At 44.8% G+C, this 1,178-nt stretch overlaps 1 non-coding gene across 1 annotated transcript; it reads left to right on the top strand.

Moving 5' to 3' along the window:
- Positions 1–747: 747 nt before the first annotated feature.
- On the top strand, positions 748–851 carry LOC138447008 (U6 spliceosomal RNA). Its single transcript, XR_011259645.1, has one exon. It is a non-coding gene; the product is annotated as a U6 spliceosomal RNA (small nuclear RNA).
- Positions 852–1,178: the final 327 nt, after the last annotated feature.

Here is a 1,178-nt window from a genome sequence, read left to right on the forward strand (position 1 = left end):
CAAGGTGCAAGGCAGCAAAACCATTACGTTTATTTTAAGGAGCCCTGGGCTGCTCCTCTCACATTCCCAAAACACAGAAACTCCAAATCAGCCTTTTTCCACACATCTATTCAAAGGACCTATGTAAGGATACATCCATTCCCTTCTTCAGGGGATCTTCCCGACCCAGGGATCAAACCTGGGTCTCCTGCACTGCAGGCAGATTCTTTACAGTCTGAGCCACCAGGAAAGCCCCATGTAAGTATACTTTTGTAAATTAGCAACCTACTTGTTCAGTGTCTTGGCTTTCCTACCATCTGGGATTCACAAAAAGCATCTTGACCCAGACATTCAAATCACTGCCCCTTAACTGACATTATCTTAGATTGCTTCTACTTAACCCAATTTAGTTGGATATCCCATAACATATAGCTGAATTACTTTGATTTTACCATTTTTGGTCAGAAATAAACACTTTGGGACTTCCCTGGGGGTCCAGTGTTTAAGAATCCACCTTGTGTTGGAGGTCACATGGTTCAATTCTTGCACAGGGAACTAAGATCCCACCAAGAGCAACCAAGCCTGTGTGCAGCAACTCAGTCTGCAGGCCACAACTGGAGAGTCCATTTGCCACAACGGAGGACCCAGCCTGATGAGAGTAACGTCAGCAGCAGTGCGAATGCTGTGTGCTTCAACAAGGACCTAACACAGCCAAATAAATAAATAAATACTTTTAAAATTAAAAAAAGAGAATAAGCACCATGAGTGCTCACTTTGGTAGGAAATATACTAGAATTGGAACCATACAGAGAAGATTAGCATGGCCCCTGTGCAAGGATGACATGCAAATACGTGAAGCATTCCATATTTTTCAAGGTGGATGAAGTTGTGGTGGTCCTACAGGCTCATCAGGCCAAGAAAGAAGCTGCCCAGAAGGTGGATACTGTTGCTGCTGCTACCTCTTCAGTTCAGTTCAGTTGTTCAGTCGTGTCTGACTCTTTGAGACCCCATGGACTGCAGCATGCCAGGTTTCCCTGTCCATCACCAACTCCCAGAGTTTACTCAAGAGTAACTGATGTCATCCAACCATCTCATCCTCTGTCGTCCCCTTCTCCTCCTGCCTTCAGTCTTTCCCAGCATTAAGGTCTTTTCCAGTGAGTCAGCTTTTCACATCAGGTGACCAAAGTATTGGAGTTTCA

Source organism: Ovis canadensis, chromosome 10 (assembly GCF_042477335.2).
Source record: "Ovis canadensis isolate MfBH-ARS-UI-01 breed Bighorn chromosome 10, ARS-UI_OviCan_v2, whole genome shotgun sequence".
Classification (NCBI taxonomy): domain Eukaryota; kingdom Metazoa; phylum Chordata; class Mammalia; order Artiodactyla; family Bovidae; genus Ovis; species Ovis canadensis.